The following is a 13487-nucleotide window of genomic DNA, read 5'->3' on the forward strand; positions in this document are numbered from 1 at the left end:
CCTACCCATTTCCACTGCATGCACAGTTTCCCACTTGTCTTGACAATATAAAATAATTTTTGGTCCAGAAGCAAAATACAAAATGTATAATGTAAATCGTCCTCTTGTTGGAGTTGACAGTAGATCGTCTTTACACGCACGCTCCCTTACGTGGCCGAGAAATACATCGCTGGCCGCACTTCTCCGGGCGGCTCGCGGCTACCATCGCTAGCCGCCTTCGCGCGCGCGCGTTTGTCAGCACACAGCAATTGGCTACGCCAGGAAACATTGCGATTGGTTTTCCCTGGAAAATAGCGACCCCAGCCGATGGCTCCATTAACTAGCAAGCCTTATATAAACCCGGCCGCCGCCGCAAACGACAGTTCTCATCGGGAAGTGCAGTACCCCGTGTTCCAGCTGCTTGTGGATGACTCGCCGCACCACTCGAGGTTACCTGGCTGCTCGGTGGAAAATCTTGCGACTTCACTTGGAGAGACTGAACTTCACTGGACTTGGGAATAATTACGGGACGTGCACCCCACCATGCACATTCGGACACTGGTATAACCAAACTTTAATTCTGCATTACTTCTGAGTGTGAGCCTGGGTAGACGCTTGGCTAACATAATTGTTAAAAAGTCATTTGTGATTTAATAAACCAGACTGAAGAGGTTATTGTGTTATTCCTGGTTATAACAGTAGACAAATGGAAATACAAGGAAAATGCACATCGGTCACTCAAGCAACCGTCTTCAGCTTGTATTAACGCGAGCGCTTCCAGGTTAAAATGGTTTAAATGGCTCTGAGCACTATGGGACTTAATATCTGAGGTCATCAGTCAACTAGAACTTAGAACTACTTAAACCTAACTAACCTAAGGACATCACACACATCCATGCCCGAGGCAGGATTTGAACCTGCGACCGTAGCGGTCGCGCGGTTCCATACTAAAGCGCCTAGAGCCGTTCGGCCACACCGGCCGGCCGCGCTTCTAGGACGTGGAGGTACGCCGGCCCCGGATCGAATCCGCCCGGTTTTTATTAACATCGAGGAGTCTGTATGTCGGCCAGCGTGGATGTGGTTTTGGGGCGGTTACCCACATTCCACTAGCTGTCTCCGCACTGGTTCCCGTGTTCTGCCTCAGATACAAAACATTTATAAAACTTTATCACATTTGCATACAAAATTTAATCTATACGCAGGCAGGATGGATACATTCCTTGTGTCCTCTAGGGGATGGAAGGGGGGAGGAAGGTGAACAGGAGACTGGTCTGAGTACACTCTACATAGATGAGTATCATTTCACCCGTATCTTCGTTACTGCACAAAAACTGTACATTGTTCTCACGCAGAGCTTCCGACTGAAGGTGGTTGACGGAATGACCGGACTGCATTTTCCTAGTGTTTCCGCTTGTTTACTGTCGACTCCACCCCGAAATAAATTCTGAGGAACAATGGATACGCCGCAAGTTATGCAAGAAGTGACAGGAAATCCAATACGCGGCGAGGTGGCACGTCGGAAGACGAAATGTCGAGTACGGCCTTTCTATCATGTATCCCCAAGGTGAGGGACAGAATGGGCCTATATTACGCAAACGCCGCGTAAATACTGTTTACTAACCAACCAAGAAGATCAAAGGATGTCTCTGAACGGCGAAAGACAAAAGGGACCCACGAGCAATGTTGGGAGCATGCCACACACATATGGAAAAGCGTGTTGGAATCGTACGATGATCCATCAAAACTAAGATTACAGAACATAAAAGGTACTGAAGGTTGAGACAGGTGGGTAAATCGGCTGCAGCGGAGCACGTGCTGTGTGAGATCAGCCACATAATAAAATTCTCCGGCATACTGGTTCTCACTATGTGGAAGAGCAACCACGCACATTTCTTTAGGGAAGCCTTTAAAATTTAGAAACAAGATAATCGTTTTAACAAGAAAGAAGAAAGCCTCAGGGTAAACGGAGCCAGGATTCCCATGCTGCAGCGATCACCCGTTGCAGGGAATAAACGGATGATGACCAGGAAAATAACCTTCAGACAATGGATCGGCTCCAGTCCGCCACCAACAGTCTTTGACAATGCCAGCCAATCGTGCTGGCAAAACGTTACAAAGGTCATTAAACAAATGTCGGCCGAAAATCCCGAGACGAAAGCCAACAGGCAGTACATCAAAACTGAATTAATAAGTAGCCCGACCGCTACGGTCGCAGGTTCGAATCCTGCCTCGGGCATGGATGTGTGTGATGTCCTTAGGTTAGGTAGGTTCAAGTAGTTCTAAGTTCTAGGGGACTGATGACCTCAGATGTTAAGTCCCATAGTGCTCAGAGCCTCTTTTTTTTTAAAAAAAAAAAAATAAGTAGCCACGGAAGCTTTAACAACTTTGTATTTCTGTCGTATTCCATGTGTGTACTGAGCGAGAGCAAAATAACTGAGTATTCAAGCATGTCACCGTACGCACCCTAATCTCCCTTATTCTCACGATCCCTACAAGATATAAGGGGTAGTGGTATCATAATGCTCGCAGAGTCTTCTCCGAACGTAACTGAGCACTATCGGGCCTATTGTTCTGGATTCATTCACATTTAAAGGGAGCCGTCATTCATCATACCAAGTCGACACTGTCCAAATCTACCTCTATGTCTTTCAGATCGTACAAAGACGGTACTTGGATACAGACAACCTCACAATCAGTGAATAACCTTACAGTGCTAATGTACAGTCAAGGTCGGACAAATGTCATTTCACACTCCCAATAACTGATTGTTAGTTATGCACTCGAATGTATAAACAAAAAATTTACGATCTGGCTCGTCGACGCTGACGGTAGGCGTACCGGAAATATCATAAGTAGTCACCACTGAAACAGCAATAACGCGCCACGCTAACAACTACAGAACAGAGGGATAGGGTGGTTGACTGGGCGTGAGGAAACGAAAATTCCTCACACGGTGCAGACTTAGGCACGGTGAAACCGAAATACGCAGTAGAAAACAGTATGCTGCCTTTGATAGTATTGAAAGGCATTCCAACGCTTGGGCAAAGATGGTACAGTGACGTAGCTGGCTGACGCTAGTGTTTTGTGCGTTAGCTAGTGCAGTGTGCCGCGCCAGAAACGGCCGGCGCTCTACTGCCAAGGCTGCAGAACTGCGCAAAACCTGACCGCCGCAAGCTGCGTTTGATGGCAGACAGAATTGCTCGTAAATCTGAAACTGCGTAGACCGAGGGGCGTTGCGGCGGAAGCGGACTGCGATAAGGGGCTCTCCTAAAAAAAAGCACAGCACAACTCCCGTAGCACACCAAGGAGGTGAACTCTGACAGCGGTATGGTGCCCGTTAAACGTTGCAGGAATCAGCATCGCATTGATAAAGGCGATACTCAAATGTATATGCTCTGTAAGAGTTAGCATTCTGTCACTGTGTCCACGGTCTGTTAAGATTTGCTTGTTTTCTGGCTCTTTACTACTTCTTACCTTTTATTCGCCTCACAAGAGGACAGTACCAACTTCCCTTCAACTATTTGATGGTATCGGCAGTATGTGTAGTACACGACTAGGACTTTAGCGTATGTAAACAGTGAGACCAACTCTTAAGCGTTTTTGAGAAAATCGAGTTTGGAAATTATAGGCGTGCCTATGCTGTATGATTTGTAGGCCGCCGCGTGGTCTCAGGCGCCTTGCCACGGCTCGCGCGGCTCCCCCCGTTGGAGGTTCGAGTCCTCCCTTGGGAATGTGTGTGTGTGTTTGTGTGTGTGTGTGTGTGTGTGTGTGTGTGTGTGTGTGTGTGTGTGTGTGTTGCTCTTAGCGTAAGTTAGTTTAAGTTAGATTCAGTAGTGTGTAAGCCTAGGGACCGCTGAACTCAGCAGTTTGGTCCCATAGGAGCTTACCACAAATTTCCAATTTACAACTTGTATGGTCGCTAGTGTTCACGGAGTCCACATTGAGCGGGGAAGCGCTTAGTTTCATAAGCGCAAGGTTTCTGTGTCCAATCTATTTTTTCCATTCCCATGTAATTCCAACAACAGATTTATTATTGCTGTGCAAAGTATTAATATTTAATAATTTATTTATTATTTTCCTTATCTTTAATAAGAGAAAATGAGAACGTTTCTTTCCCTAAAGAGACTGGAAATGAACAAAGGATACGCTGGATCTTTCAATAAACTCAGTGTAGTCATTTTATTTATATTATTGCATTTACATTTGTGAAAAGCATAGTGTACAACCTGCAGCGCTGCACGAATCAGGATGATACTGATCGTAGAAACATGAGAACAATAGTTTTCGCGACATACACCAGATGTAATGAACGCCGAATTTTTGCATGTTCATGAATTTTTTCAATGTGTCTGATGCAAAACGAACTTGCTTTACTTTCATATACGGTTCTTGGTTGTCACACAATACTGAAGCATAGCATCGAATACTGGTGCACGTGACTCACAAAAAGAAGAAGTACCGACAGCGGGTTTCGATCCAGAGACCTTGCACTTACGAAACTAGGAGCCTACTCGCTCGCTTGCTGACTCCGTGAACACTAAAGGCCCTACAAAGCATACAGCATACGCATGCCTATAATTTTCAATCTCGAGTTTCTCAAAAACGGTTGATAGTTGCGTCTTCCAGAATGTGGAAGTCCTAGTCGTGTCCACATTCGGTAAATTTTATGAGTCAAATCGGTGAGGGGAAGTTCGTACGGTCCGCTTGTCAGAGCAGCAATGCAGCGCATGTTGACCAACAAAGCGAAGAGTCGACATTAAATTTCGCTCTCTTTTACTCCTATTTACAAGCTGTATATCCTACCAAAGCAATTTTATTGGCGACTGTTGGTAGCAGTTTTTCATCGTTATTTTCGCTCACATTTGCGAGGGACAGTCAAGCTATTTGAATGACGGTGTATTCAGTGCAGTACAACGCTCGAGCGTCAACGGATGGATATGAGGTGACACTCAAGATCAGCAAAAACTTTGAACGGCTACCAACAATGGATAGTGCCACAATAACCACATGTCCATGATCAAAATGGTTCAAATGGCTCTGAGCACTATGTGACTTAACACCTGAGGTCATCAGTCCTTTAAAACGTACATCTACTTAAAGCTAACTAACCTAAGGACATCACACACATCCATGCGCGAGGCAGGATTCGAACCTGGGACCGTAGCGGACGCGCGGTTACAGACTGAAGCGCCTAGAACCGCTCGGCAACACCGGCCGGCTGTCCATAGTCATGCTAGTAAATTACCACCTATATCTAATGGCGATTTTTGGTTGTTCGCCTTGCATCAGAACTGGGGCATGCAAGAAGGAAGATAAGACAGAGCACTTACCCGCGAAAGGCAAAGGTCCGGAGTTCGAGTCTCGGTCCAGAATACAATTTTCATCTGCCGGGAAGTTTGGAAAGAGAAGGCAGTTTAATTTCCGTCAAGGCCATTACAGATGCAGCATTAACTAATATTATAGAAGAGGGGACACAGACTTAGACATGGACTTGTCGAGTGAACCGTTTAGACATTCATTTGAAGTGAATGAAGTCAGTTATGGAAAACCTAAAGTAAGATTGGAGCATGATTTCTCTTTCTGAGTGCAAATCTTAGCTGTTGAGTGGCAGGCCTTTTCCACCCCTCAAAACATTGCTCGAAAGTAATGGCGACAAACAATCTCCTTGTCTCAGCCCTGTTAAATCGTAAACAGCTCAGACACACTGATGAGCCAAAACATTATGACCACCAACATAAAAGCGTGTTGGTCTACTTCTGGAACACACTTCAGCAGTGATTCTCCGTACCATGGCTTCCACAAGTATTTCATAGATTTCAAGAGGTCTGTGGCACCTGATGCCTACACACACATATGACGCACTCCCAGTAACTTACGGGCGGTTGGTTTGTGGGCGCGAAGCTGGCTCCCGATAGCGTCCCAGATGCGTTTCATCGGATTCAGATAAGCCGAATTTGATGGCCAAGACATGAATGTGAATTTACTATCATGCTACTCAAACAATTGCAGCAGGGTTCTGGCCTTGTGACACCGTTACCTTGCTGGAAGATTCCATCGGTGTTGAGGAAGACGTTAAGCAAAAGGGGTATCAGGTGGTCCTTAACAGTGTTCACGTCGTCCACTGCTGTCAAGGTGCCTTCGATTACTACCGCAGGTCCCATGGAAGCCCAGGTGAATGTTCTCCATAACATAATACTGCTCCCACGGGCCTGCGTCCGTGGTGGGCTGCACGTTCCGACCAGACGTTCTTTCGGATGAGGGGATATCTGGAAACGACCAGAACCTTTAACAATAAACGAGATTCATCCGACCAGGCGACACGAATGGTTCAAATGGCTCTGAGCACGATGGGACTTAACATCTGAGGTCATTAGTCCCCTAGAACTTAGAACTACTTAAACCTAACTAATCTAAGGACATCACACACATCCATGCCCGAGGCAGGATTCGAACCTGCGACCGTAGCGGTCGCGCGGTTCCAGACTGTAGCGCCTAGAACCGCTCGGCCACCCAGGCCGGCAATCTCGGTGATCCCGTGCCTGCTGTAACCATACTGACGATGTTGTTGAGTCAACATGGGAACACGTAGGGGTCCTCTGCTGCGGGACACTATGTTCAACACTTTACGCTGAACGGTGTGTTCCAAAACACTTGTGCCTGCACTAGCACTATTCTCTCTCGTCAGATCTGCCACAGATCGCCGCCTAACTTGCTTTAGAGAGCGGGCAAGCCTCCGATCCGTTTTCTGTGATGGACGTCCAACTTCTTGTCGCCTACTCATAGTTTCAGCATTCTTCAGCCAGTTTCCATAGAAGCTCACGACAGCAGCACACGGACAGCCGATCAGCTTCGCTCGGAGCTGCTCGCTCCCAGGCAATGCGCCACAAAAATCTAGACAATCTCGCTGTGGGCAATGGTCATGATGTTTGGCTCATCAGTGTGTTTCTCTTCTGAACTTTACTCTAGAGTGTATGTAGGTTAGAAATAATTTTATTGTAATTAATTTGGGATGGACTCGAATATTCCTTAGTATCTTCATCACTGAAGATATGCTTTTCCGAAGTCTACAAAGGTTATGACTTGTTGTTTGTTGTCTTGTAACCAAGAAAGACCAAATGCACTTAACTTGCTCGGGATTCGCAGATGGCTTAGCGTCACCAGCAAATAACATTCAAGGGTCCAGAAACCAGAAAACGAGCTTAATATACATACCACAAAAATTGGACTACAGAAATCATTCGTAAAGACTCATTACCAATTTCGACGTTATTGTATGTTCTGGAGGGCTCCTCATCCTCCTGGGTATTCTCCTAATTCCAGTTCAAGTTGATGTCTAGAACGGTTATGTACAATTCTTGATATGACTCTGTATGTGATATTCAAAAGAGAAATTCCTTTATAGTTGCCTGCAATTGATTTGCCTCCTTTTTTGTGCAGTGGAGTATTACAGTTTATTGCAAAATTAAAAGGTAAATTACTGCCTTAAATGTAGCCTCGGTTTCTAGCGGGCAGTGCACTACGCTTCGGCGCTGGAGGTGTCGGGTTCCGTCCTGGGTAAGTGAGAGGATTTTCCTTGTTCCAATCCCTCCTGGGCAGTCGCAGGTGCACTCACAGCCTTTTGACAAAAGTACCGGTGATTTTTTTTTTTTTTTGCTGGCTTAAATAATCTAACTTGACAGACGGATGAGGAGAGAGCGCTTGAAGGAATGTGAATAATAACGAGCTTGATTTACACGTAATTTTATTCAGAAGATGTTTTTAAGTTAAGGGTAGCATTTAAGCACTGAACTTCAACAAGTGCCATCTGTGCATTTCTCGATTTTTCCATAGCACAATTTTCCTCTGCGTCAGTAATTGCCATTTTTTATTCTTTCAGATTTTAGTACATCAACGGAGCCGACACTACGTAGCAGAAGGTTAGAGTCCGTTTTTACTATTCTCACGTTACTAAAAGAAATGAAAATGTGAGCCGGTTCTAGCAAAGAGCTAAAACGAGACTCAAAGCTCTTCCACACGTTTGACGTGCGAAAGCGATGTTCCAATACAAGTACGCACTGTTCTAGCTGAAGGGTATGTCGTGCAATTCCTCGACCTTTCCTGAATTGCAGAAATCGTGTCCGCCTGAGAAGAGAACAGGAGTTTACAGTGACCGCCGACAACTTCGTGCCTATCGATTATCCTGTCAATCACACGCATTTCAGCTTGTAGTTCAGCGGGTTCCTGCGCTCGACGGCACCCAGGGTAACGATGAAGACCCTGCACCAGCCACAGCTGAAGAAGACAGGCGCAACGTCGAAGGCCAAACACGCGCGAAGCAGGATGCCCTTATCCGCAGATGCCGCCCACACCAGTTGGAGCAACTTGGCAGCACCTCTCAAAAGCGTCATCCGCTCCGGAAATTTTCCGGCAGACTGGATGCACGCTAAAAATACTGGCCTTGGCCAAGGTGGCTTACGCTCTTTCCTAGCGATCTCATCAGCTTCTTCCCATGGCTGGCGAAAGTTTGTGACATACATATTATAAAACTAACACCTCTTCAAAGCTTTATTTCATTCAGTCGGTAAGTAGACGGTTCAAGTGTGGAATACAGGGAGAACCAGAGCTAAACGAATAAAATTTCGGTGGTTGTTCCGTGATATTTTCTGAGCATTTTTGTGTGTGACACTCGTGATCTCCGGTGGCCCGGTACAGAGTAATTATATAGTGTTTGTCTTTATTAATCCTCATTTATCTTTTACCTGTATTGTACTGAAAACAACAGCAATGCCCATGAGCTAAGAAATTTCGGGCTTGCAGCGCGTCGTCATTTACTACACTCTACGATATTTCGTCCGGGCACCTGGCAGTCATCCTCTGGTGAGCCATGTAAGACTTCCCCCTTCCCACAGTTTATTAGCACTTCGTGTGTATTCCGCATATGCATTTAGATCGTGATGAATGCGCGAATTCGGCTGTCCTCAGGATTGCTGCTCGTCATGGCCATCGGCGAACAACGTCGTCGTCTTTTATAGCAAATCGTGGAGATGATGGGATTCCAAGCATTATCCAATTAGCACCCGGCATCATGGTTCATCGGATTTTCCGCCATGCGTATTTCCAACGATTCTACATCTAAATCAATACTCCGCAAGCCCCCTGACGGTGTGTGGTGGAGGGTACTTCTGGTACCACTAAGTGGTTCGCACTTGCCTATTCCATTCGAGAATGGCGCGTGGGAAGAACGATTGTCGGTATACCTCTGTATTATCTCTAATTTCTGGTATTTTCTCGAGGTGGTCATTTCGTGAGACATATTTGGGAGGAAGTAGTACGTTGCCCGGCTCTTCCCGAGAAGTTCCCTCTCGAAATTTCAATAGTAAGCATCTCTGTAGCGTCTGTCCTGGAGTTTGTTGAGCACCTCTCTACCGCTCTCTCGCCAACTGGACGATCCCGTAACGACACGCGGCTCTGTTAGTTGTATCTTCTCTATCTCTTCTATCAGCCCATCTGGTAAGGATCCCTGATTGATAAACAATATTCAGGAATCGATCCCACAACTTACAATCCACTTCTGTAGTGGATGAATTACATTTTCTTACGATTCTTCGGCATCTGCTTTTTGTTTCACGTGGTCATTCCACATTCTGGATAGTTATACCTACATATTTTACGGTTGACATTGTTTCCGCCACGCCCAAACTTTGAGTGATCTATAGCATCTTAAGCTGTATCTAATTAGAAGACAGCAACATTTTAAGGTTTCTGTATTATCTGTCAACTAAGCGGGAAACCACCCTTTACATCTTCACGGTCAAAGTAGTAGAATACTTCTGTCCATTTCATGTTTATGAGCTAGTACTATATTTTAATGTGGACAAAAACTCAAGTGTGCTCAGGTATTCAACAAATACGCACATTACATGTAATTAATTTCTTTTTACAAACGGTCCGGATAATTAGTCTGGAAAAATGGTGTAAGCTGTAATTAACACACAAACAGCAAAGATGAGAAACTGGAGGAAGATCCGTAGTACTGACTGCTTACCTGCTAGGTTATTAGTTATTGTTTTAGGAGGAGGCAGACTCCCACCGATGCCCCCTGAAACAAACAGAAAAATAAGCATCAGAACATACAATCAACCAATGGAAGCTATTAGAAGTCCTCTGCATTAGCATTGTGGTTCAGAAAAATGAAGTGGAGTTTACAGACTGAGTGCGCTTCCACTACGGAAGCAGTAGACCAGTTCCCCAGTTACATTCGAGAATGAAAAATATGAGAGATACAAATTTTGCTGTACTTGTCAGTGCTGACATCCGTCTATTGAGTAGTTGTCTTGTGCAGGCATTTAAATTCGAGATAATGTAGTCAGCGGACTTTTTCGACAGCTAAATTTTCTCCTATACGAGCTCCTATTTTATTATACATTACGCACGGCGTGTGTAATTAACTTAAAAATGCAGTAATTAGCAGTTTTACAAAAATAGTGCTTTTGTTCAACCTTTGCCCTGTTAACAGTATGAATAAACTGTCAATCTACCTATCAGTACATGCATCGTCTGTCAATTTTTTAAACATCGCTCTCTCAAGGCACGCACTGCTCACTAACTAAACTTTGATGTCTATAAAAACTTTTGGTTTTCACGGATATAAAATGCCTCTATTTCAAACAACTTAGAATACAGCACTAGAAGTATAAAATACAAGGTAGTAGATCTTTAACGGAATACAATGAACCAAGGAACTAACAAATATCCGGTACTTTATTCACCTAAACAACAAACGTATTACAGCATCAACTGAAGTTCATCGCAAAATAACAACAGTGACGACAGTGAGTCTCAGTGCCTGCATAACAACAGTGCATTAAGTTCTGCCGCATTCTCTCAAATATCCACCCTGTCTCGGATAAAATCTTGTCGGGTTTTTGGTAAACCTGCAGAGCCAAACTCGGATAAAATTTCAAGCTTTCGATGACTGCTGCCACCTTCGTCGTCAGGGGCTAAGTCTGAGTTTTATGCCTAGAGGCTGGCACCTGACTGTATACGACGCATGTTGAAGTGGAGTCTCTCTGCCCACTGATTACCTCTGCGCTTGCTATCCAGTGTCGCTTGCAGTGCCACCGCTTACGGGTGGTAAACCACCAAATGCACGCTCCCATGCATTACTAATTTGTCTGTATTAAAGTTGTTCTCACATAGTGGGAGCCAGTTTGACGACACTCAGACCTAGCCCCTGAAGAAGAAGAGGGAGTCAATTTTAAGAAATTTGTGATTTTATGCGAATTTGATGCGGCTAGTTGCCGAGAATTTTTTATCCAGGGATTCTGTCACACGACACTTCGCAGTAATCCACATTATTTGTTGTAAAATGAGACACGCAGCTACAACACAGCCATACAGTTCCTCTGCAGGTGTTACTGGTGTTGCATACACCAACGACTATATGTACCCCACTGAAAAAAATTAAATTAAAAAAATCCATAAGAGTGAAATTAGCACTAGCTCTGTCCATGGGACGGGAGACCCTTTCCAATCCAATGAGGAGGATATTGTTGATCTAGTGTTCCTGCACATTAACATGGAAGTGGGACAGTGCACCGTCGTGTTGACATCACAGTGCCCTACGGGATAAGAATCTGTACTATCTTCATTTCAGATGTGTTACCAGAGTTTCTGAACACTAGGAAGATGCATTATTCAAAGGCAGTGACATGCGATAACTACTCCAAATGCATTATTCGATGTTATTTACATATAAGAGCATGCTCTTTCAGTAATAAGTTCCTTCCATTTTGGGTCTTCAGTCTGATTAAATAGCGAAACACGAAATTGATGCGAGTGAAACAGCCCGCTATGACATTTACATTCCTTCTTGTCACAAATATTTGAACATTTTTTCCGAAGATGTAGCGATTTCCGAGAGTGTCGTTAGGCAGGAATCGAAGAGTACAGTTTAAAGTGCTGCGAGTAAAGCGAGCGGTAATGATATAGAGATTCTTCCCAGTCAAAAATATTTGGCTGTTTATTTTCGAATATGTCACGAGTTCCGATGTTGTCTTTAGGCAGGCACCTAAGAGTTCGGCCTCAATTACTGCGAGTAAAACGGAAGGCAATCATGTTTACAGTCTTGCTTAGCACCTCTACTTTGCAGTTTATTCGGAACTTATCGCGATCTTCGAGTTTGTGGTTTTGTGGGAAGCAACTTAAATTGCTGCAAATGAAACGAGCAGCAATCATATGTAGAGTCTTGTTTCTCACAAATATTTAGCTGCGATGGAATACTTATCAGTGCTTTCGTAAATTTATCGGTCAAGGCAAAGATTGCACGACACGAGTGCCAGACGTACTGGTCCACCCGTGGCCGTGAGCTACGTCTGTCTCTTCTCACATGCAGCTTCAACTGTCAAACTTTCGCGTAGCCTACAAACTGTGTAGCATAAATCGAGGCTGCACGAGTTATTTTGCTGTACAGTAAGCAGTAACATGTACTTTTAAATTTCCACTCAATAAATTAAACTAATAGTAATTAACAAATCCATCAATTTTTAAGTTAACACAGAATATGACCTGTAGGTAACAGTCTCAAGAAGCAATAACGAGGGAGCTTTTGTTTCTTGTACATCTACATCTACATGGATACTCTGCAAATCACATTTAAGTGCCTGGCAGAGGGTTCATCGAACCACCTTCACAATTCTCTATTATTCCAATCTCGCATAGCGCGCGGAAAGAATGAACACCTATATCTTTCCGTACGAGCTCTGATTTCCCTTATTTTATCGTGATGATCGTTCCTCCCTATGTAGGTCGGTGTCAACAAAATATTTTCGCATTCGCAGGAGAAAGTTGGTGGTTGGAATTTCGTGAGAAGATTCCGTCGCAACGAAAAACGCCTTGTAAGCACCCTGCATCAAATTCAGACTGGAAAAAAAAAATCATCATGTACCTACACGAAAAAAAAAACCTATCCAGTTTTACTGTAAACAATACTGGTCAGCACCTTACAAAAGAATTGTATATAAGTAGGATGTCTTTCACATTTTGAGCACCTACAGTACTTCATTTATCTGAAACAGCAAGTCCTGAGAGACTAAAATTATGTTCTGCCGAGGCACTACTGCACTACTTCTGCATCTATAAGATTACTCTGTAATTCACGGACTGTTTGGCAGAGGGTTCACTGAACCACTCTCCGGCTGTTTCTCGACCGTTCCACTCTCGAATAGCACATGTGAAAAATGAACACCTAAATCTTTCTGTGCGAGGTCAGATTTCTCTTATTTTATTACGACGGTAATTTCTCCCTGCGTAGATGGGAAACAACCAAAATCTTCAAAGTCTTCGCATTCGGAGGAGAAAGTTAGTGAGTGAAATTTTGTAAGATGTCCTCAAGTTTGCATTTTTTGCCAGATTTTGAGAGAGTGTTTCGTTCTGGAAACTATAAAAGCAACTCGCACAGAAATTCATGCAACGTTTCGAGAATGTCACATAACGCATTTGCCTGCGAGCTATCAATCAGTTATTTAGTC

At 44.2% G+C, this 13487-nt stretch overlaps 1 protein-coding gene across 3 annotated transcripts in view; it reads right to left on the reverse strand.

Annotated features, from left to right (window-relative positions):
- Window positions 1-13487, reverse strand: part of LOC126259219 (uncharacterized) — a 1236031-nt gene that overhangs the window by 714203 nt on the left and 508341 nt on the right. For all 3 annotated transcript variants that reach the window (XM_049955827.1, XM_049955824.1, XM_049955826.1), the window contains one exon: window positions 10004-10057. The gene's annotated coding sequence lies outside the window, so the exon portion shown is untranslated. The remainder of the gene's footprint in view (window positions 1-10003; window positions 10058-13487) is intronic.

This window comes from Schistocerca nitens, chromosome 5 (genome assembly GCF_023898315.1).
Source record: "Schistocerca nitens isolate TAMUIC-IGC-003100 chromosome 5, iqSchNite1.1, whole genome shotgun sequence".
NCBI lineage: Eukaryota > Metazoa > Arthropoda > Insecta > Orthoptera > Acrididae > Schistocerca > Schistocerca nitens.